The sequence below is a fragment of the Callorhinchus milii genome, unplaced genomic scaffold, assembly GCF_018977255.1.
Source record: "Callorhinchus milii isolate IMCB2004 unplaced genomic scaffold, IMCB_Cmil_1.0 Scaffold86, whole genome shotgun sequence".
NCBI classification, from domain to species: Eukaryota; Metazoa; Chordata; class Chondrichthyes; order Chimaeriformes; family Callorhinchidae; genus Callorhinchus; species Callorhinchus milii.
The window spans coordinates 1-24552 of record NW_024704827.1 but is presented as its reverse complement, the minus strand read 5'-3'; the positions used below and the strand labels follow the sequence as shown (position 1 = coordinate 24552).

Here is a 24552-nt window from a genome sequence, read left to right as displayed (position 1 = left end):
CGACAAGTTGCATTTAAAGAGCTCACTTCACGCATGATAGCTTTATTTTCGCTTATCAGTAACACTTTCCTCGGGAGAAGTGTCCACAGACTCGGTCGAAGAGGATGGCCTCTAAGACAGAAACTGTAAACGGGGAAGGAGGGGACAAGGTGGAAGAATTGAATTGAGATGTCAAAAGTTTTGCGGCAAAGTGACACGTATGTGGCTGTGTGTATCTGTATTTTCATGAGTCTGTGTCTGTTGTTGTTGTGGATGGTGTTTAATACGTTCCAGCTGATTAGTGTCTCTGGCTGTCTGATATTAACAGGGAGCACCACTATATGGTCTGGTGTTAACAGTGTGTATGCAGATCCGTTTGAGTGTGTGTGTCTGCGTATGTATACCTGGTGTCTGTGTTTCTGACTGTCTTTGTGTGCGCGTCTGTTAATGGTGTTCAGGGGTGATGGCTGTTATTCAGTGCTTGCTAGCTGGTGTTTAGTGGGTGCTGGCTGGTGTTTATTGGGTGCTAGCTGGTGTTTAGTGGGTGCCGGCTGGTGTTTAGTGGGTGCTAGCTGGTGTTTAGTGGGTGCTGGCTGGTGTTTATTGGGTGCTAGCTGGTGTTTAGTGGGTGCTGGCTGGTGTTTAGTGGGTGCCGGCTGGTGTTCAGTGGGTGCTAGCTGGTGTTTAGTGGGTGATGGCTGGTGTTTAGTGGGTGCTGGCTGGAGTTTAGTGGGTGCTGGCTGGTGTTTAGTGGGTGCTGGCTGGTGTTTAGTGGGTGCTGGCTGGTGTTTAGTGGGTGCTGGCTGGTGTTTATGGTGCTGGTGTTTAGTGGGTGCTGGCTGGTGTTTAGTGGGTGCTGGCTGGTGTTTAGTGGGTGCTGGCTGGTGTTTAGTGGGTGCTGGCTGGTGTTTAGTGGGTGCTGGCTGGTGTTTAGTGGGTGCTGGCTGGTGTTTAGTGGGTGCTGGCTGGTGTTTAGTGGGTGCTGGCTGGTGTTTAGTGGGTGCTGGCTGGTGTTTAGTGGGTGCTGGCTGGTGTTTAGTGGGTGCAGGCTGGTGTTTAGTGGGTGCCGGCTGGTGTTTAGTGGGTGCCGGCTGGTGTTTAGTGGGTGCCGGCTGGTGTTTAGTGGGTGGCTGGTGTTTAGTGGGTGCTGGCTGGTGTTTAGTGGGTGCTGGCTGGTGTTTAGTGGGTGATGGCTGGTGTTTAGTGGGTGCTGGCTGAGTTTAGTGGGTGCTGGCTGGTGTTTAGTGGGTGCTAGCTAGTGTTTAGTGGGTGCTAGCTGGTGTTTAGTGGGTGCTGGCTGTTGTTTAGTGGGTGCAAGCTGGTGTTTAGTGGATGCCGGCTGGTGTTTAGTGGGTGCTGGCTGGTGTTTAGTGGGTGCCGGCTGGTGTTCAGTGGGTGCTGGCTGGTGTTTAGTGATTGCTGGCTGGTGTTTAGTGGGTGCTGGCTGGTGTTTAGTGGGTGCTGGCTTGTGTTTAATGGGTGCTGGCTGGTGTTTAGTGGGTGCCGGCTGGTGTATAGTGGGTGCTGGCTGGTGTTTAGCCATCTCCAACCTCACCTTCCTGTACAAGGTCCTTGAAAGAGTTATCGCCACACAGCTGTGCTCTTTCCTCTCCACCCATTCATTATTCGAACCCCTTAAGTCGGGTTTCCGTGCTGCCCATAGCACAGAAACTGCCCTGGTCAAGGTCACCACTGACATCCTGACCATCTGTGACCAGGGCTCCCTCTGCCTCCTCGTCCTCCTCGTCCTATCGGCAGCATTTCGATACGGTCGACCACGGTATCCTCCTCCGCCGCTTGTCCTTCCAACTCAACCTTCAAGGTCCTGTTCTTGAGTGGTTTAGGTCGCACCTCTCCCACTCTCTTCATTTTGTTTCCACCAAAGTCTTTTCCTCCACCCCCCGCACTGTCTCGTGCGGTGTCCCTCAGGGCTCTGTCCTTGGTCCCCTCCTCTTCACCCTCTATATGCTCCCCCTGTGGTGACATCATCCGCAGACATGGAGTTAACTTCCACATGTATGCGGATGACACCCAACTCTACCTTTCCTCCTCTACCCTCAACTCCACGACCCCCGATGTCCTGACAACAGTCTGTCCGACATCGAGTCCTGGACGAGAGACAACTTTCTTCAGCTCAATGTGCGTAAAACCGATGCCCTCCTGATTGGCTCACGTCAGCGCCTCCGCACCTCAGGCGCTGACACCATCAGCATCCAAGGCTGCACTCTCCACCTCCCAAAGCCATCAGGAGCCTCGGTATTCTATTCGTCCCTGAATTTCACCAATAATCACCAATAATTACTCATAGTTAATCACATTAAATAATATTAAATACTATGACATAGATTTAATAATGATTATTAATCATTAATAATAATAAATAATATTTTAAAAATATTCCATAAGAATTAATAATTAATAATAATACATATTAATTAAAAATATGTCATAATGATTCATTATAAATTATAATTATCACCAATAATTAATAATAAATAAACATAATCATTAATAATTAATAATTAATAATCACCACCAATAGTTAATAATAACCAAAAAAATTAAACGTATCATAATAATAAATAATAATTTATAATATTCCACAATAATTCATAATAATAATCCGCAATAATTAATAATCACAAATCGTCAGCGATAATTAATAATAACTAATAATATTTAATAATATTACATAATTATTAATTACATTATTAAATAATATTTATTATTATTTTTATGATTATTGTTCAATATTATTAACTATTAATTATTACTAATTATTATGCCATATATTTACTTATTATTTATCATTATAAATGAATAACAACAATTATTAATTATTACGGCATGTCATTAAACATTATGTCTTACTTTTAGTATTATTATTTAATATTATTAGTTATTATTAATGATTGTGGCATATTTTTAATTATTATTTATTATTAATGATTAATTAATAATAATCATTAAACATTATGGAATATCATTAAATATAATATATTATTAATGTTTAATAATAATTATTAATGATTATGCAATATTATTAAATAGTACTTATTATTAATATTTTTATTATTAATAATATTTAATAATATTGAGCCACAGGGCGGCGCTGTTGTTGCAGCACATCACGGTAGCGGCCGCAGTGACTTTATTGACCCGCTTGGCGTGGCTGTTGTTGCAGTGCATCACTGTAGCGACTGCGATGACGATATTCAGCCACCGGGCGGCGCTGTTGTTGCAGCACATCACTGTAGCGGCTGCAGTGACGGTGTTGAGCCACCGTGTGGCGCTGTTGTTGCAGCACATCACTGTAGCGGCTGCAGTGACGGTGTTGAGGCACCGGGAGGCGCTGTTGTTGGTAATAATAATTAATAGTTAATAATTAATTAATAATAATTAATGATAATCACCAATAATTACTAATAATTGATGTTATTACATAATAATCGCTGATAATAATGCATAATAATTAATAACAACGAATGATAATTCACAATAATTAATAATTATTATTAAATAATAATATATAATAATAATTAATTAAAATGAAGAATATGCCATAATGATTAATAATAATCAATAATTAAAAATATTCCGTAATAATTAACAACAATTAATAATATTACGGAATAATTAATAATAATTAAAAGTATTCCACAATAATTTACAATATTAAGTAATAATTAAAAATATTCCATAATAATAATTAATAATGTTCCATAATAATATATATGAATACATAATAATTAATAATAATTCATTATAAACCACAATAATTAATAATATTCTATTACAATTAATAAATAATTAAACATATTGCTTAATAATTAATAACAAATAATAATTTATAATAATTAAAATAATCCTATATATAACTATATTCCATAATAATTAATAATAATTAGTAATAATTAATAGTATAACGTAATAATTTATAATAATTAAAAATAATCCACAATAATTGAAAATAATAAACAATAATTAAAAATAATAATAATAATAATAATCCTTGCATTTGATATAGCGCTTTTCACGTCGGGAGGACGTCCCAAAGCGCTTCACAGAATAGACTGTAAAGTGAATTGACTGTATATTTGTGGGCGAACGCGGCAGCCAATTGCGCACAGCAATGTCCCACAAACAGTCGTAGATTGAAAATGACCAATTTATTATTGCTTTGTTTTGAAGGGATTATTATTAGGCTCTGTGTGGAGTAAGGAAACTTGCCCAAGGTTTCGCCCTCTGCCTGTAATTGAACTCAGGTCTCTCACTTGCAAAGCGAGTGCTCTAACCACTGAGCTACAGGACTCCATAATGCTTAATAATTAATAATATTCCATAATAATGAATAATAATTGAAAATATTCAATAACAGTAAATAATTGAAAATAATCCACAATAATTAATAATAATGAATAATAATAGATAATAATTAAAAATATTCCATTATAATTATTAGTGATTAATAATATTCCATTAATTATTATGGAATATTATTTATTATTGTAGGTTATTATAAATTATTGTGGATTATAATTAATTATATGGATTGGTACATTTTAATAATTATCACGAATTATTGTGGGTTTTTATTGATTATCATCAATTGTTATTGAATATTTTTAATTATTATTAATTATTAAGGACTATTAATCATATTATTAATTATTACGTTTTATTATTAATTATTATGCATTGTTGTTATTTTTAATAATTATTGTGGATGATTATCAATTATTATAAATTATTATTAAATGATGTGGATTTTTATTAATTTTTATTAATAATTATGAAATATTTTTTTTATGATTAAATATTCTGAATTATTACATGATATTATTAATTATTGTGAATTATTAATAGTTATTGTGGACTATTATTAATGGTTTTGTGATTATTATTATTAATTATTAATGTTTATTATTAATATTATTTATCTCTGGGTTAAAGTTGATCTGACGTCATCCGGGTATTGATTCACATTCGTCTAAGGTCAACCGTGTCTGAGGTTAATAACCCTAATTATTATGGATTATTGTTAATTAGTGTGGATTATTAACGAATATTATGGATACTTATGGATTATTATTAATTATTATTAATTATTATGGATTATTATTAATTGTTACAAATTATTAATTATTATTTATTATTATAATCCTTCAATATTGTTAATTATTAAGAATTATTTTTAATTATTATGGAGTATTGTAAACTGTTATTGTTATGGATTATTATGTATTAATAACGAATATTGTGGATTATGATTAATTATTATTAATTATTAATAATTATTGTGGAAGATTATCGATTGTTATTAATTATTATGGATTATGATGGATAATTAATATTATGTATTGTTGTTAATTATTATGGATTATTAAGGATTATTAGTAGTTATCATGGAATCTTATTAATTATTACGGATTATTATTCATTATTATGGATAATTATGGATTATTATTAATTATGATTAATTATTATGGATCATTAATTATTATGTATTGTTGTAATTTTTATGGAATATTATGGATTATTGTGTATTAATATAAAATATCATAAATTATTATGGATTGTTATTAATTATTGTGTATTATTATTAATTATTATGGATTACTATTAATTACTATGCATTATTGATTATTATAGATTATTATTAATTATTATTAACTAATGTGTCATATTATTATGTTATGGATTATTAATTATTATTTATTTTTAAATATTTTTTACTTATTATGAATTATTATGGATGACTAATTATTATGGATAACAATAAATAATATTAATGATTGTTACTATTATTATGAATTATTATGGAATATTATCAATTATTATTGATTATTATGGATTAATACAAATTTTTATTAATTATAATGAATGATGACACACAAAGATACAAACACAGACAGACACAGAGAAAGATACGCAGACGCAGACAGACACAAATACACAATACGCAGTCACACACAGTCACACACAGGCACAGACCCAGTGACACCTCTATATAGTCTGATATAAACAGTGAGAATCTCTGTATAGAGAAAACACAGTCATTACACTTTATAGTTTATCCTGTGAGAGAGAAACAGAGAGAGTGACACACACACACACACACACACGTGCACAAAGGCAAACGCACATACTGAACTGTAGTGACACATACACATGTACACGAAAAGACACTCACACACGGGCGCAGACACACAAACACACACGCACACACACACACACAGGCAAACACAACTGAGCCATGGACACACACAAAACGGCACACACGTACACACAGCCACACACACAGACACACACACAGAGACACACCCACACACAGACACAGACACACAGACGCACACACAGATACACACACACACAGACACACACAGGCACAGACGCACACACAGACACACAGATACACACACAGATACACACACAGACACACACACAGACACACACAGGCTCAGACACACAGACGCACTCACAGACACAGACACACAGACACACACAGGCACAGACGCATACACAGACACACACAGAGAGACACACCCACACACAGACACAGACACACAGACGCAATCACAGACACAGACACACAGACACACACAGGCACAGACGCACACACAGACACACAGATACACACACAGATACACACACAGACACACACAGGCACAGACACACAGACGCAATCACAGACACAAACATACAGACACACACAGGCACAGACGCATACACAGACACACAGATGCACACACAGATACACACCCACACACAGACACACACAGGCACAGACACACAGACACATACACAGACGCAGACACACAGACGCACACACAGATACACACACACACACAGACACACACAGGCACAGACACACAGACGCACTCACAGGCACAGACACACAGACACACCCAGGCACAGACGCATACACAGACACACAGATGCACACACAGATACACACCCACACACAGACACACACAGGCACAGACACACAGACACATACACAGACGCAGACACACAGATGCACACACAGATACACACACTGACACAGACACACACAGGCGCAGACACACAGACGCACTCACAGACACAGACACACAGACGCACACACAGATACACACCCACACACAGACACACACAGGCACAGACAGAGTAACACCTCTATGTAGTCTGATATAAACAGTGAGAATCTCTGTATAGAGAAAACACAGTCACTACACTTTATAGTTTATCCTGTGAGAGAGAAACAGAGAGAGTGACACACACACACGCACACTCATAAATGCAAACAAACAGAGCCGAGCTCGCACAGAAACACACGCGCACACACACACACAGACACTGAGCCGTGTGCTGACACACACACGTACACACACACACACAGAGAGACAGACACACACATATACACAGACACACAGTCAGACACAGACACACACACGCAGTCACCGAAACACCCACACCCACCCGCACACAGACATACACACACGCACTCAGCTGGGCTGATATACACAGATACACATACAGACACAGAGATACAGACACACACACACACACAAAGAATTACACAGACAGACACACGCGGGCGCACACACACACACACACACACACACACAGAAACACCCACACAGGCAGACACACAGATGCACACAAAAAGACTGACATACACAAACACACAGACAGACACAGACATACACAGACAGAGACTCAGCCGTGCTGACACACAGATACACACACACACAGACATACACACAGACACAGACACACTCACACACACACATTCATACACACAGACACACACACACAGTCATACACAGACACACACACACAAACAAAGTCATACACACAGACACACACACGCACAGTCATACACACAGACACACACACACACACACACACAAAGTCATACACACAGACACACACACACACAGTCATACACACAGACACACACACACACACACACAAAGTCATACACACAGACACACACACACACAGTCGTACACACAGACACACACACACACACAGTCATACACACAGACACACACACACAGTCATACACACAGATACACACACACAGTCATACACAGACACAGACACACACACACAGTCATACACACAGACACACACACATACAGTCATACACACGGACACACAGTCCTACACACAGACACACACACACAGTCATACACACACAGTCATACACACAGACACAGACACACACACACAGCGTCATACACACAGACACACACACACACACACAGTCATACACACAGACACAGTGACAACTCTATATAATCTGATATTGACAGTGAGAACCTCAATATAGACAAAACACAGTCACTACACTTTACCCTGTGAGAGGGACACAGATAGAGTGAGATAGATACACAAACACACACAGGTACACTCACACAGACAAACAGATAAACGCACACAAACAGACAAACTCACACACACACAGACACACAAACATATGCACCAAGACAAACGTACACACACTGAACCGTGGTGACACACACGCACGCACACAAAAAAGGTACACATACACATGCAAACATGGGCGCAGACACACACACACAAACACACGCATAGACACACACAACTGAGCCGTGGTGACATACACAGACGCGCACAAAACGCCACACACATACACACACAGATACAGGCACACACACAGACAGACATACAGGCACAGATACATACACAGACACACACACATATGCACGCAAAGAGACACATACAAACAGACGTGCAAACAGACGCAAACACACACAGGTCCTGAGCCAGACAGACAGACAGACAGACACACGGTCAGACACACGGACAGACACACGGACAGACAGACACACGGACAGACGGACGGACACAGACGGACAGACAGACAGACAGACACACGGTCAGACGGACAGACAGACAGACAGACACACGGACAGACGGACAGACACACGGACAGACAGACACACGGACAGACAGATCTGACAATTCGACTATCAACCGGGTTCCTATTTATTGCAAAGTAAACAGACGCGGGTTGTGGAGTAAGAAAACTTGACCGACGTTTCTCCCCGTCTAGGAATCGAACTCAGGTGTCTCGTTTTTGAGGTGAGTGCCTCAGCACTGAGCTACAGGATACCAGGAGAGAGAGAGAGAGAGAAGGAAATGAAAGAAACTTTCCTCTCTCCGAGAGAGAGAGAAAGAGAAAGAAAGACGGAAAGAAAGAAAGAAAGAAAGAAAGAAGGAAAGAAAGAAAGAGGTAGAGAGACAGGTAGAGAAAAGAGCCACAGACAGAGAAAGAGAGAAAGAGAGCAAGAGATAGGGAGAGACAGAGAGTTGGGAGATATACAGAGAGAGGAGAAATAGAGAGGGAGAAAAAAGTAGAGACAGAGAGAGAGTCGAGCTGAGAGAGACTGAAAAAGAGAGACAGAGAGACAGAGAGAGGGAATGAGAGAGACTCACAGAGAGAGAAAAAATTGCGCTGATTGTCACGAGCACATATTTTTAAAAATGTTTTATTCCAACGTTCAAAAGCCAACAGGTCCATGGAGCTGTCAACACCATCCATGGAGCGAGGAAAATAATAATAATAATCCTCGCATTTGATATAGCGCTTCTCACGTCGGGAGGACGTCCCAAAGCGCTCCGCAGAACACACTGTAAAGCGAATTGACTGTATATTTGTGGGCGAACGCGGCAGCCAATTGCGCACAGCAATGTCCCACAAACAGTCGTAGATTGAAAAATGACCAATTTATTATTGTTTTGGTTGTGGAGGGATTATTATTAGGCTCTGTCGGAGTAAGGAAACTTGCCCGAGTTTCGCCCTCTGCCTGGAATTGAAACTCGGGTCAGTCGCTCGCAAAGCGAGTGCTCTAACCACTGAGCTGCAGGACTCCGCACAGCCGACTGAGCCAAGATAATGTTTCTTCAGACTGTAGGCGATCGACCTAAATCGTAACTAATTTTCCTCTCCTATTGGATGCCGCCGGACCTCCTGCCCGTTCCCGCTGTGATCCTCGGGGGCTGATCGGCTGATGGACGGTTCAGGAAGCGTAGTTCGAGCGCCCGGCAGTCGGAATCTCCGACGCAGTTCTCTCCGCAGTAGCTTCTGCTCCTGGTCTCACTCCCTGGAGAACGGCCTGGATTTCCTGAGCTCTGCGCACGAGTACGGGATCACTGTGTCCACCGCTCCGTAGGGCAGCGACTTGTACACCATGTAGCCGGCCATGCCTGCGTCAGAATAACAGTTACTACACCCGCATCATCTGTGGCGCCGGTAACAGTCACTGCACTGCCCCGCGTCTGTGTCACAATACCAGTCACCACACTACGCCCGCGCCTGTGTCACAATAACAGTCACTACCACACACCATGTCTCTGTCACAACAACAGTCACTGCATCAGCGAGTGAACACCTCGAACACATACTGCACTTCGAACAGTTACTACTCCTCGAATAGTCTCTACAACGGGCTGCATCATAGCGAACAGTCACCACACCCTGCGACTCAGTGAACAGTCACTACACCCACACCCTCCTGTGTCACCGTTACAGAAACGGAGAAGAGAGGACAGACACAGATGCAGACACTTGGACAGATACAGTGACCCCCACACACAGTGACAAAGACACCGACACGCACCGGCAGTGCCACACGCGTGCCACACATGTGACAAACACAGTGACAGAGACGGACACCAGTCACACACAATGACACGTACGGTGACACACAGTGACAGAGACAGTGACATACCCAGGGTGACTGACACATGGTCGCACATGCCCATCAACTGTCCAAAACAAACAATTCCATCATCTTTCTCTATGTTCAATTCCCGCATTCTGGAGTGAAAGAGTGTGTGAGAGTGGTGTGTCTGACAGTGAAATAGTGAGACTGCGAGAGAGAGAGTGAGAGTGAGAGAGTGTGTCTGACAGTGAAATAGTGAGACTGTGAGAGAGAGAGAGTGTGTGACAGTGAAATAGTGAGACTGTGAGAGAGAGTGAGAGAGTGTGTCTGACAGTGAATAGTGAGACTGTGAGAGAGAGTGAGAGAGTGTGTCTGACAGTGAAATAGTGAGACTGTGAGAGAGAGAGAGAGTGAGAGAGAGAGAGAGAGAAGTGTGGACAGTGACAGTGGAGATGTGAGAGAGAGAGAGTGAGAGAGAGAGAGAGAAGAGAGAGAGAGAGTGTGAGGACTGATGAAAGTGAGAGTAAGAGAAGAGAGTGAGAGAGTGAGAGAGAGAGTGTGAGAGATAGAGAGTGTGAGAGAGTGTGAGAGAGTGTGTGAGAGAGAGTGAGAGAGAGAGAGAATAGTGAGAGTGATAGAGCGAGATGTGAGAGAGAGTGAGAGAGAAAGAGAGAGTGTGAGAGAGATTACGGAGCTATGAGAGAGAGAGTGAGAGAGAGAGTGAGAGAGAGAGTGAGAGAGAGAGAGAGAGTGAGAGAGTGATGGAGTGAGCGAGATGTGGTGAGAGAGAATGAAAGAGTGAGAGTGTGAGAGGTGTGAGAGTGATTAGGAGAGTGAGAGAGAGAGTGAGAGAGGAGAGAGAGAGGAGTGTGTGAGGGAGGTGAAATGCGAGCTGGAGAGAGGAAGGAGTGAGAGAGAGAGAGTAAGAGAGAGAGTGAGGTGTGTGAGAGTGATTATAGAGCGAGACTGTGAGAGAGACTGAGAGAGAGTGAGAGAGAGTGTGAGTGAGAGAGAGAGTGAAAGAGAGAGAGATTTGGAGAGTGATATAGCGAGACTGTGAGAGAGAGAGAATAAAATAGAGAGAGAGAGAGAGTGGAGAGAGAGGAGTGGAGAGAGAATAGGAGAGAGGTGAGTGAGAGTGTGAGTGTGTGAGTGATATCGCGAGAATGAGAGAGTGTGAGTGAGTGAGTGTGAGTGAGAGAGAGTGAGAGAGAGAGAGAGTTAGTGGAGAAAGAGTGAGTGAGAAAGAGTGAGTGAGAGAGAGTGGGAGAGAGAGTGAGCGAGATAGTGAGAGAGAGAGTGAGAGGGGAGAGAGAGAGTGTGAGTGAGAGAGAGAGTGAGAGAGAGAGAGAGATTGTAGAGTGACATAGCGAGACTGTGTGAGAAAGAGAGGGTGAGAATGATATAGCGAGACTGTGATGAGAGAGAATGAGAAGGAGAGAGAGGAGGAGAGAGAGAGTGTGTGTGGTAGAGTGATATCGTGAGAGAGTGAGGTGAGAGAGAGGGAGTGTGTGAGAGTGATATAGCGAGACTGAGAGAGTGTGAGTGAGTGAGTGTGAGTGAGAAAGAATGAGTGAGAGAGAGTCTGAGAGTGATATAGCGAGATTGTGAGAGAGAGAGTGAGAAGGGAGAGAGAGAGCGTGTGAGAGTGATATAGCGAGACTGAGAGAGTGTGAATGAGTGATTGTGAGTGAGAAAGAAGAGTGAGAGAGAGTCTGAGAGTGTATGGCGAGATGTGAGAGAGAGAGAGGGGAGAAGAGAGAGGTGTGAGAGTGATGATCAGGAGACGGTGAGAGAGATGGAGAGGAGAGTGATGAGTGTGAGAGAGAGAGAGAATAGGTGAGAGTGATACAGCGAGATTATGAGAGAGAGAGAGAGAGAAAGAGAGAGTGTAAGAGTGATATAGTGAGACTGTGAGAGAGAGTGAGAGAGAGAGAGAGTGTGAGATGGACATAGCGAGACTGTGAGAGAGACAGAGAGAGAGAGAGAGTGAGAAAGAGAGTGTGAGTGAGAGAGAGTGAAAGAGAGAGAGAGATTGTGAGAGTCATATAGCGATACTGGGAGAGAGAGAGTGAGAGTGATATAGCGAGACTGTGAGTGAGAGAGAATGAAAGAGAGAGAGAGAGAGTGGGAGAGAGAGAGAGTGAGAGAGAGTGATATAGCGAGAGAGTGAGTGGGAGAGAGAGTGAGTGTGTGAGAGTGATATAGCGAGACTGAGAGAGTGTGAATGAGAGAGTGTGAGTGAGAAAGAGTTAGTGGGAGAGAGTGTGAGAGTGATATAGCGAGATTGTGAGAGAGAGTGAGAGGGAGAGAGAGTGTGTGAGAGTGATATCAGGAGACTGTGAGAGTGTGTGAGAGAGTGTGTGAGAGAGAGAGAGAGAGAGAATAGGTGAGAATGATACAGCGAGATTGTGAGAGAGGGAGAGAGAAAGAGAGAGTGTGAGAGTGATATAGTGAGACTGTGAGAGAGAGAGAGAGAGAGAGAGTGTGTGAGAGTGACATAGCGAGACTGTCAGAGAGACAGAGTGAGAGAGAGAGAGAGAGAGAGTGAGGAGTGTGAGAGGAGAGAGAGAGAGTGGAAGATAGACTGGAGAGAGAGTGAGAGAGAGTGTAGTGAGAGAGAGTGGAAAGAGAGAGAGAGATTGTGAGAGTGATATAGCGAGACTGTAGAGAGAGAGAGTAAAAGAGAGAGAGAGACTGGGAGAGAGAGAGTGTGAGAGAGAAAGTGAGAGAGTGTGTGAGAGAGAAAGTGAGAGACAGAGTGTGAAGAGAGAGTGTGCGAGAGAGTGTGAGAGAGAGTGAGAAAGAGAGAGAGAGTTAGAGAGAAAGTGTGAGAGAGAAAGAGTGAGAGAGAGAGAGTGTGAGAGAGAGATTGTGAGAGAGAGAGTGAGAGCAAGAGAGAGAGTGTGTGTGAGAGAGAGAGTGAAAGAGAGAGAGAGAGTGTGAGAGTGACATAGCGAGACTGTGAGAAAGAGAGGGTGAGAATGATATAGCGAGACTGTGAGTGAGAGAGAATGAAAGAGAGAGAGAGAGTGGGAGAGAGAGAGTGTGTGTGGTAGAGTGATATAGTGAGAGAGTGAGTGAGAGAGAGTGAGTGTGTGAGAGTGATATAGCGAGACTGAGAGAGTGTGAGTGAGTGAGTGACTGAGTGAGAAAGAATGAGTGAGAGAGAGTCTGAGAGTGATATAGCGAGATTGTGAGAGAGAGAGAGTGAGAGGGAGAGAGAGAGCGTGTGAGAGTGATATAGCGAGACTGAGAGAGTGTGAATGAGTGATTGTGCGTGAGAAAGAATGAGTGAGAGAGAGTCTGAGAGTGATATGGCGAGAATGTGAGAGAGAGAGAGGGAGAGAGAAGTGGTGAGAGTGATATCAGGAGACTGTGAGAGTGTGTGAGAGAGTGTGTGAGAGAGAGTGAGAGAGAGAGAAAATAGGTGAGAGTGATACAGCGAGATTGTGAGAGAGAGTGAGAGAGAAAGAGAGAGTGTAAGAGTGATATAGTGAGACTGTGAGAGAGAGTGAGTGAAGAGAGAGAGAGAGTGTGAGATTGACATAGCGAGACTGTGAGAGAGACAGAGAGAGAGGAAGAGAGAGTGGAGAGAGAAGAGAAAGAGAGGAGAGATTGAGAGTGATATAGCGAGACTGTGAGAGAGAGATGAGAGAGAGAGAGAGGGAGACTGTGAGAGAGAGAGAGAGAGAGAGAGAGAGAGAGATTGCCATAGCGAGACTGTGAGAGAGACTGAGCGAGAGTGAAAGAGAGAGTGAGTGAGAGAAAGAGTGAAAGAGAAAGAGAGATTGTGAGAGTGATATAGCGAGACTATGAGAGAGAGAGAGTGAGAGTGTTATAGCGAGACTGTGAGTGAGAGAGAATAAAAGAGAGAGAGAGAGAGAGAGAGAGAGAGTGGGAGAGTGATATAGCGAGAGAGTGAGTGAGAGAGTGAGCGTGTGAGAGTGATATCGCGAGACTGAGAGAGTGTGAGTAAGAGAGTGTGAGTGAGAGAGAGTGAGAGAGAGAGAGTGAGTGAGAAAGAGTGAGTGAGAAAGAGTGAGTGAGAGAGAGTGTTAGAGTGATATAGCGAGATTGTGAGAGAGAGAGAGTGAGAGGGAGAGAGAGAGTGTGTGTGAGAGAGAGAGTGAGAGAGAGAGAGAGAGTGTGAGAGTGATATAGCGAGACTGTGAGAAAGAGAGGGTGAGAATGATATAGCGAGATTGTGAGTGAGAGAGAATGAAAGAGAGAGAGAGAGTGGGAGAGAGAGAGTGGTAGAGTGATATAGTGAGAGAGTGAGTGAGAGAGAGTGAGTGTGTGAGAGTGATATAGCGAGACTGAGAGAGTGTGAGTGAGTGATTGTGAGTGAGAAAGAATGAGTGACAGAGAGTCTGAGAGTGATATGGCGAGATTGTGAGAGAGAGAGAGTGAGAGGGAGAGAGAGAGCGTGTGAGAGTGATATCAGGAGACTGTGAGAGCGTGTGAGAGAGTGTGTGAGAGAGTGAGAGAGAGAGAAAATAGGTGAGAGTGATACAGCGAGATTGTGAGAGAGAGTGAGAGAGAAAGAGAGAGTGTAAGAGTGATATAGTGAGACTGTGAGAGAGAGTGAGATAGGGAGAGAGTGTGAGATTGACAAAGCGAGACTGCGAGAGAGACAGAGAGAGAGTGCGAAAGAGAGTGTGAGTGAGAGAGAGTGAAAGAGAGAGAGAGATTGTGAGAGTGATATGCGATAATGTGAGAGAGAGAGTGAGAGTGATATAGCGAGACTGTGAGTGAGAGAGAATGAAAGAGAGAGAGAGTGGGAGAGAGAGAGAGTGAGAGAGAGAGTGATATATCGAGAGAGTGAGTGAGAGAGAGAGTGGGTGTGTGAGAGTGATATAGCGAGACTGAGAGAGTGTGAGTGAGAGAGTTTGAGTGAGAAAGAGTGAGTGGGAGAGAGTGTGAGAGTGATATAACGAGATTGTGAGAGAGTGAGTGAGAGGGAGATAGAGAGTGTGTGAGAGTGATATCAGGAGACTGTGAGAGTGTGTGAGAGAGTGTGTGAGAGAGTGAGAGAGAGAGAGAGAATAGGTGAGAGTGATACAGCGAGATTGTGAGAGAGTGAGAGAGAAAGAGAGAGTGTAAGAGTAATATATTGAGACTGTGAGAGAGAGAGAGAGAGACAGAGAGTGAGATTGACATAGCGAGACTGTGAGAGAGACTGAGAGAGAGTGAAAGAGAGAGTGTGAGTGAGAGAAAGAGTGAAAGAGAGAGAGAGATTGTGAGAGCGATATAGCGAGACTGTGAGAGAGAGAGAGTGAGAGTGATATAGCGAGACTGTGAGTGAGAGAGAATAAGAGAGAGAGAGAGAGAGTGGTAGAGAGAGAGTGGGAGAGTGATATAGCGAGAGAGTGAGTGAGAGAGTGAGCGTGTGAGAGTGATATCGCGAGACTGAGAGAGTGTGAGTGAGAGAGTGTGAGTGAGAGGGAGTGAGAGAGAGAGAGTGAGTGAGAAAGAGTGAGTGAGAAAGAGTGAGTGAGAGAGAGTGTGAGAGTGATATAGCGAGACTGTGAGTGAGAGAGAGTAAAAGAGAGAGAGAGAGAGAGAGAGTGGGAGAGAGAGAGTGGGAGAGTGATATAGAGAGAGAGTGAGTGAGAGAGTGAGCGTGTGAGAGTGATATCGCGAGACTGAGAGAGTGTGAGTAAGAGAGTGTGAGTGAGAGAGAGTGAGAGAGAGAAAGTGAGTGAGAAAGAGTGAGTGAGAAAGAGTGAGTGAGAGAGAGTGTGAGAGTGATATAGCGAGATTGTGAGAGAGAGAGTGAGAGGGAGAGAGAGAGTGTGAGTGAGAGAGAGAGTGAAAGAGAGAGAGAGATTGTGAGAGTGATATAGCGAGACTGTGAGAAAGAGAGGGTGAGAATGATATAGCGAGACTGTGAGTGAGAGAGAATGAAAGAGAGAGAGAGAGTGGGAGAGAGAGAGAGTGGTAGAGTGATATAGTGAGAGAGTGAATGAGAGAGAGTGAGTGTGTGAGAGTGATATAGCGAGACTGAGAGAGTGTGAGTGAGTGATTGTGAGTGAGAAAGAATGAGTGACAGAGAGTCTGAGAGTGATATGGCGAGATTGTGAGAGAGAGAGAGTGAGACGGAGAGAGAGAGCGTGTGAGAGTGATATCAGGAGACTGTGAGAGTGTGTGAGAGAGTGTGTGAGAGAGAGTGAGAGAGAGAGAAAATAGGTGAGAGTGATACAGCGAGATTGTGAGAGAGAGTGAGAGAGAAAGAGAGAGTGTAAGAGTGATATAGTGAGACTGTGAGAGAGAGTGAGAGAGGGAGAGAGTGTGAGATTGACATAGTGAGAGTGTGAGAGAGAGAGTTTGAGTGAGAGTGAGAGATTGAAAGAGAGCGAGAGATTGTGCGAATGTTATAGCGAGACTGTGAGAGAGAGAGAGAGAGAGAGAGAGAGAGAGAGAGAGAGAGAAAGAGAGAGTTAGAGAGAGTGAGAGAGAGAGAGAGCGTGAGAGTGACATAGCGAGACTGTGAGAGAGAGAGAGAGTTAGAGATAGTGAGAGAAAGAGAGAGAGTGTGAGAGTGACATAGCGAGACTGTGAGGGAGAGAGTGAGAGAGAGTGTGTGAGAGTGATATAGAGAGAGTGAGAGAGTGTGAGACTGACATAGCCTGTGAGAGAGACTGAGAGAGTGAGAGAGAGAATGTGAGTGAGAGAGAGAGTGGGAGAGTGATATAGTGAGAGAGTGAGTGAGAGAGAGAGTGAGTGTGTGAGTGTGATATAGCGAGACTGAGAGAGTGTGAGTGAGAGAGTGTGAGTGAGAGTGAGAGAGAGAGTGTGAGCGTGACATAGCGAGACTGTCAGAGAGAGAGAGAGAGAGAGTTAGAGAGAGTGAGGGAGAGAGAGAGTGTGTGAGAGTGACATAGCGAGACTGTGAGAGAGAGTGAGAGAGAGTTAGAGAGAGTGAGGGAGAGAGAGAGAGAGAGTGAGAGTGACATAGCGAGACTGTGAGAGAGAGTGAGAGTGAGAGAGAGTGTGTGAGAGTGATATAGCGAGACTGTAAGAGAGAGAGTGTGTGAGAGTGACATAGAGTGAGAGAGTGTGAGACTGACATAGCCTGTGAGAGAGACTGAGATACTGAGAGAGAGAGTGTGAGTGAGAGAGAGAGTGAAAGAGAGAGAGAGATTGTGAGAGTGATATAGCGAGACTGTGAGATAGAGAGAGGGAGAGAGAGAGTGTGTGAGAGAGTGTGTGAGAGTGATACAGTGAGACTGTGAGAGAGAGAGAGAGAGAGAGAGAGAGAGAGAGAGAGAGAGAGAGAGAGAGAGAGAGTGGGTGAGAGAGAGAGAGAGAGAGAGAGAGAGTGAGAGAGAGAGTGTGAGAGTGATATAGCGAGACTGTGAGTGAGAGAGTGAGAGAGAGAGTTAGAGAGAGAGAGAGAGTGAGAGAGAGAGAGAGAGAGAGAGAGAGAGAGAGTGTGTGTGTGAGAGAGTGTGTGAGAGTGATACAGCGAGACTGTGGAGAGAGAGAGAGAGTGCGCGAAAAATCAGAGAGCGCCAGAGGGAATGTCTTCCGAGACAGTGAGAGCGCCAGAGTGAGGGGGAGAGAGATAGTGTGATCGTAGTGTGCGGAGATGCGGTGCGAGATGTAGGGGGAGATGTGGGGAAGAGGGGGAGATGTGGTGGAGAGGGGGTGGAGGGGAGATGCGGGAGCAGACGGGGAGATTGGGAGGGAGAGGGGGGAGATGTTTGGGGGGTGGAGGGGTAGTATATGGGGGAGGAGGAAAAGGGGGGGAGATGTGGGAAAACTTGGGCAGGAGAGGGTGGGAGATCGGGGTGGTGGGGGGGTGTTGGGGCGTAGACCCCACCTGCCAAGAGTGTGTTGAACCGAGTGTTCATTGTGAGTGGCCACGATGACGCGATACTTGTCTCTGTGTTTCGCGCTTAATTCCAACAAATGGTCCAAAACTCTCTGGTAACTGAACAAAAATAATCACGTTATACCCCCTCTCCGCCCTCTCCCCCCCTCTCCCCCAGGCCGTTTGGTGAATATTGCCTGTGCCGACATCTCGGTGGATAGTCAACATTTTCACTCTTCCCCCTCCCCACCCACCCCCTCACATCTCCGAGACGTCTCAAAGTGCTTCGCAGGATATACCGTCCAGTGAATCGGCTGTACGTTTGGTCGGGGGAAACGCAGCAGCCGATCGCGCGGGGGGGGGGGGGTGGGGCGGCGGCGGCGGTTCCCACACACGGTCGAGAATGGAGCGACCGACTTTTTCACGCGGAGCGCGTGGGGTTCTGTCGCCCGGTGGTCCGAGCGCTCGCCTCGCCGGCGAGAGGCCCGGGTGTGATGCCCGGGTCGGCCAAAACCTTGGCCCACGTTTCCCGACCCCGCGCGCGCCCCGATAATAACCCCTCGAGAAAAAAGACGCAGTCGTAAGAATTGGTCGCCTCCGAGTTGTGGTTTGTGGGTTCGCGGTGGGGAGACTGTGTGTACGGCGCTTTGTGCAGCTGGTGTACGCGGTGGGGGGTGGCAATGTCTTTGTGTGTTGAGTGCTGTGTGCGTGGGGGTGGTGGGGCTGTGTATCTGTGTTTCTGAAGGAGGGCTTTGTGTATGTGGGGGTGGGGGTGTGGGTGGGTAGGTGTGCGGGATGTGTCCGTGTTGGGGAGCTTTGTGGGTGTGTATTTGGTGGGGGTTTATGGGCTGTTTGTGTGGGGGGAGCTGTGTATGTGTATATTGTTGGGGCGGCGCTGTCTGTGAGTATGTATGGGGTAGCTGTGTGCGTGGGGGGGGGATGTAGAGGGTCTGTGCATGTGTTTGTTTGGGGCTGTGTCGTGCGTTTGTGTGGGTGTTTGTGTACGTGGTGGGGGTTTATAGGTGCTATGCTGTGTATGGAGGGCTGTGTGGATGTAGCGGTGTTGTGGGGGGGGGCTGTGTGTATATATGGGGGGGATGGGTGTGTGGGAGGGCTTGCGTGTGGGTGTGTATGTGGTGGGGGAACTGAATGTGTGGTGGGGGCTTTGTGTCTGTATGCGGGAGGGCTGTGTGCGTATATGAAAGGGGCTGTGAGCGCGTGTGTATGTTTGGGGCAGCTGTGTGTGCATGCGGAATGGGGGCTATATGTATGTTAGGGGGGGCTGTGTGTGTGGGGGGGATGTGTGGGTGGCTGTGTGGAGGGGGGGCTGTGTGTGTGTGTTTGTGGGGAGGCTTTGAGTGTATGTGGTGTGGGTCATGGGGGTTGTGTATGTGGGGCTCTGTGTATCTGTGGATGGGGGTGTGTGGCTGTGTATAAGTGTGCATTTGAGGGGTGTTGTGCGTGTATGTTGGGGGAGTGCTGTGTGTGTGTGTATGTGGGGGAGTTATGGGGGTCTGTGTATTACATGTGTGTCTGTGAGGGCTGTGTGTGTGTTTAGGGGGTGGCGTGTGTTTAAGTTGGGGTGTGATGTTTGTGTGGATATGTGGGGGTGGTGCTGTGTATGTGGAGTGGCTGTGTGTGGCTGTGTGTAGAGGTGTGTGTGTGGTGGGGAGGCTTTGTGTGTGTATGTGATGGGGGTTATGGGGGGACCGTGCGTGTATGTTGGGGTCTGCGTGTCCGTGGGAGGGGTGGGGGGGGGCCTGTGTTTGAGAGTGTATGTGGCGTGCGGGGTTGTGGGAGTGACTGTTCGTATGTGGGGGGGCTGTGTTGGGGGGAGGGTGGGGACTGTATATATGTGTTGGTGCGGACTGTGTGTGTATATGTTGGGGAGTGATGTCGGTGTGTATGTGGTGGGGGCTGCGCGTGGGGCGCGTTGTGTGTATACGTGGGGGAATGTGTGCGTGGGGTGGTGATGTGCGTGTGGGGGGTGTGGGCTGTGCGTGTGGGGAGAATGTGTGCATGGGGTGGCCCTGTGTGTGAGGGGGCAGTGGTGTGCGTGTGTGGGGGAGGGCTGTATGCGTGTATGCGGTGGCGTGGGGATGGGGGGAGCTCGGTGTGTATGTGGCGGTCGGCCTGTGTGTGTGTGTGATGAGGGTGCTGTTTGTTTTGGAGGTGCTCCATATGGGTGGGCTGTGTGTATGTGGGGGATGCGAGTGTCGGGGGGGGGGCACTGTGTGTGGCAAGGTTGTGATCTTTGGGGTGCCTGTGCGTGTGGTGGGAGGGGCTGTGTGTGTACGTGGCGGGGCTGTGGCTGGGTGGACGTGTGTGTCCGGGGTTATGGTGTGTCTATGTGTGTGGCTGTGTACAGATGCACGAATCGTGAGAGGTCTGTGGGCGTGGGGATGCTTTGCTTGTTTGTGTGGTGGGGTTTTATTGTAGGGGGGGGTCTGTGTTTGGATGTGGGGAATGTGTGTATGGAGGGAGGGCTATGTGTGTGGGGTGGGGTGGGCTCCATGTGGATTTGAAGGGACTGTGTGCTTTGGGGGTGCTCTATATGGAGGGTTGCGTGGATGTGTGGGTGGAGGTGCTGTGTATCTTCTGTGGTGCGCTGTGTATGTGGGGACTCTGTGTGTGTGTGTGTGTGGGGTCCGGCTATTTGTGTGGGTGTGTAGGGTGGGGGTGCGTGTGTGGTGTGGTGTGGGCTGTGGTGTTTGTGAGCGAGGGGGGTGTGTGTCTGTGTGGGGCGTAGTTTGTGGAGGGGTACTGTGTGTGTTGGGGGCTTTGTATAGGGAGGCTGTGTGTGTGTGGGGAGGGGACTCTGTGTGTGGGGGTGCTGTGTGTTTGGGTGTGTGGTGGAGCTGTGTATGTGTGTGGGGGTTGTACGGGGCGCTGTGTATATGCGTGGGGGGGGGGACTGTGGTGTGTGTGTGTGGGGGGGGGGATCCGTGTTTGTGTGGGAGCCTGAGTGTGAAGGGTGACTGTGTGTGTGTGTGTGTTGGGGGGCTGTTGCGTGCGTTGGGGCCTGTGTGCGTACCTTATTGGTTGTCTATGTGTGAGGGGGAGCTGTGTGTGTACGGGGGTTTGGTTGGCTGTGTGTGGAGGGAGGGCTGCGTTGCGTGGGGTGGTTGTGCGTGTATGTAGGTGGGGTGCGTTTGAGGAGAGGGGGATGTGTGCATGTGTGTGGGTGTGTGTGTGTGGAGAGAGGAGGGGATGCGTGTGGATGGCACCTGATGTTAGTGGCCTCCCAGCTCTCAGCGATGGGGTCTGACCTCCCCTGGGTCAGGGCTGATGCCCTCTCCTTATCCATATACGCCCCTCTGACCAGTTTCAGTCCGAAACACACTCTCCGTTCCGCAGCTGTGTGTATATCAGCCGCGATCAGCTCCGAGACGGCCTGCGGGCAGAGAGAGGCAATGTAACGCTCCCTCTACACTGCGCATCCGTCCGCACTCCCCGGGTCAGGGTTAGAGACGCAGTAACGCTCCCTCTACACTGTGCGTCCACACTCCCGGGTCAGGGTTAGAGACACAGTAACGCTCCATCTGCACTGCGCGTCCGTCCGCACTCCCGGGTCAGGGTTAGAGACACAGTAACGCTCCCTCTACACTGTGCGTCCACACTCCCAGGTCAGGGTTAGAGACACAGTAACGCTCCCTCTACACTGCGCGTCCGTCCGCACTCCCAGGTCAGGGTTAGAGACATAGCAACGTTCCCTCTACACTGTGCGTCCACAATCCCAGGTCAGGGTGAGAGTCGCAGCAACGCTCCCTCTACACTGTGCGTCCGTCCACACTCCCAGGTCAGGGTTAGAGACGCAGTAACGCTCCCTCTACACTGTGCGTCTGTCCACACTCCCAGGTCAGGGTTAGAGACGCAGTAACGCTCCCTCTACACTGTGCGTCCACACTCCCAGGTCAGGGTTAGAGACACAGTAACGCTCCCTCTACACTGTGCGTCCACACTCCCAGGTCAGGGTTAGAGACACAGTAACGCTGACTCTACACTGTGCGTCCACACTCCCAGGTCAGGGTTAGAGACGCAGTAACGCTCCCTCTACACTGTGCGTCCGTGTACACTGCCAGGTCAGGGTTAGAGACTCAGTGAAACACTCTCACCTTCAGGTAACACTGATATGTGTTCCATATCCAGGCTTGTGATGAATTAAACTTCGCCATCATCGTCATGGTGACCAGGGACAGAGCCGGGTTCAGGTACGTGTATTCAGCATCAAGGAGGATGCGTACGCGCCGTCTGACTGCGTACTGCGAGCAAATAATAACAACAACAACAACAACAAGATTCCATTTATAAACCGCCTTTCACGTCAGGAGGACGTCCCAAGGCACTACACAGTTGGGTCATGACCCGAGCAGGGGGGAAATGGTCAGGGTAAGGGGAGGGAAGGGAGGGAGCGAGGAGGGGGGAAATGGTCAGGGTGAGGGGAGCGAAGGGAGGGAGCGAGGAGGGGGAAGAGTGTCGAGAGGGGAGCTGAAGGCTCGGTCAAAGAGAAAGGTTTTGAGACCGGCCTTGAAGGAGGAAAGGGAGGAAGCAAGGCGAAGGCACTGGGGGATGGAGTTCCAGAGCCTGGGGGCTGAGAGGCTGAAGGCCCGACCACCGATGGTAGGGCGGTTGGGGCGGGGGACGTGGAGCAGACCGGAGCCAGAGGAACGGAGGCTACGGGCAGGTAGGTAGGGGGATCCTCTAGGGGATGGGGAGCCAGTGGAGGCGAGCGAGGGTGGGAGTGATGTAGTCGCGAAGCCTGGTGCGGGACAGTACACGAGCTGCAGAGTTCTGAATGACCTGCAGCTTGTGGAGGGAGGTGGCGGGAAGGCCGGCGAGGAGAGAGTTCCCATAGTCCAGCCTTGAGGTGACAAAAGCGCGAACCAGGGTTTCAGCAGCGTGAGGGGTGAGGTAATGCCGTAGTCTGGTGATGTTCCGGAGGTGATGGAAGACGGTGCCAGTTGTGGTGCGGATGTGAGGGAGAAAGGACAGCTCAGGGTCGAACAAAACGCCGAGGTTCCTGACTGGCTTTGAGAGGTGGAGAGTGCAGCCTTGGATGCTGATGGTGTCAGCGCCTGAGGTGCGGAGGCGCTGACGTGAGCCAATCAGGAGGGCCTCGGTTTTTCGCACGTTCAGCTGAAGAAAGTTGTCTCTCGTCCAGGACTCGATGTCGGACAGGCAGCTGTCAGGACATCGGTGGTCGTGGAGTTGAGAGTAGAGGAGGAAAGGTAGAGTTGGGTGTCATCCGCATACATGTGGAAGTTAACTCCATGTCTGCGGATGATGTCACCAATAATAATAATAATAATATTAATCCTTGCATTCGACATGGTGCGATAACACATCTTTCAGATGTCTCAAAGCGCTTCACAAAACACACTGTGAAGTCAATTGACTGTACACTTTGTGGGTTAAAAAAACGCAGTTGATAGTTGTAAAATATTTGCCATCAGACTGGGAAAAGGTTATCATTGGAGTTCCACAAAAGTCTCTTTTGGGAAATGTTTTGATTAATAATTTTTAAAATAATCTGGAACTTGGAGTCGCACGCACGATTGCTAAGTTTCCACATGACACCAATCCAATGAAGGTGATAGAATGCCTAACTGAACAAGATAGATTGCCAGAGAAGTTGAACATACTTTGGAAAATGATTTGATCGGTGGCAGATAAAACTACATGTGCAGAAAAATAACGTACATAACTTGGGGATAAAAGAAACCTGGAAGGGTCTATTAATTTAACAGAAGTAAAGTCATATTTGTGGAACACGAAAAGGACCTGGGTCCTGATTAACAATAAATTGAAGCTCTCCCAACAATGCACTGGGGCAGTGAATAAAGCAAGAGCCAGATGTTGGCATGTATCAAAGGATCAATGGTAAGCCGGAATAGTGCGGTAATCATGCCACTGTGTTAACTAGCGATGAGGCAATAGTTAGAATACTGTGTACCATTATTGGTCGCCACAGAATTAAAAGGATATTGGAGAAGTTAAGAAGATACAGAGGAGCGCAACCAATATAATTGAGGGAAAGGAGTGGCTGGACTCGGAGGAGAGACTAAATAAGTTGGC

General features: G+C 46.5%; 1 pseudogene; it reads right to left on the bottom strand.

Annotated features, from left to right (window-relative positions):
• Positions 1 to 9928: 9928 nt before the first annotated feature.
• On the bottom strand, positions 9929 to 22739 carry LOC121848020 (annotated as a pseudogene).
• Positions 22740 to 24552: the final 1813 nt, after the last annotated feature.